We start from the raw sequence: 739 nt of genomic DNA on the forward strand, positions 1-739 counted from the left end.
CATAATCTTAGGAAAAAAATCTATCTTAAATTTATTTAGGAATGCATTTATTAGATATTAGAAGGGAATTTTTCAACCTATATTCTTCTTATTCCAATTTCACATGGCATCATCTTCTGGAAATAAAATACAGTGTTTTTTCAGGAAGTTATTATAGCATTCATAGCCATATCAAAGCCCGCTTCCCTAATTTTCTTTTCTTAATATGACTCAGACTTGTTTTTGATAAAAAGTGATGATCAGATGCTGAGACATTAATAGTACCATTATCTCAATTACCAGGAAGAAAAAAAATCCTTTCAAAAATATAATGAGACAGTATCTCTTAGACCCTGCCTAGATCCAGTTTTGGAGAATATTGTTCCACTGTATTTTTACAATGTAAACCTTGTGATATAAAATTTCTCACTAAACTCCTAGGTCTGCAACATATCCTCTATTTTAAGGGTCCTGCATCTCTGGAAACATGAATAGCTGAGAGCTAAGCCTATTGATTTTAAATCACAAGAATGTCTTTTTAAAACATTTCAACAATGACAAGCAAATACAAATAGAAGATAGCTACTATATATAAATTTAAGTAAAAAATTTTAAGTAAAGCTGTTCTGATTAAAGGTGACCTACTAGCCATTTTCAAGCATTTAGGATAAATACACCCTTCAATAAAATGGCTGTTAATCACTGAAAGTAAGATGTCATAAATAGTCTTTTTTTTTTTTTTCCACACAGTGCCTGGGTT

The sequence above is a fragment of the Crocuta crocuta genome, unplaced genomic scaffold (assembly GCF_008692635.1).
Source record: "Crocuta crocuta isolate KB4526 unplaced genomic scaffold, BGI_CrCroc_1.0 scaffold709, whole genome shotgun sequence".
NCBI classification, from domain to species: domain Eukaryota; kingdom Metazoa; phylum Chordata; class Mammalia; order Carnivora; family Hyaenidae; genus Crocuta; species Crocuta crocuta.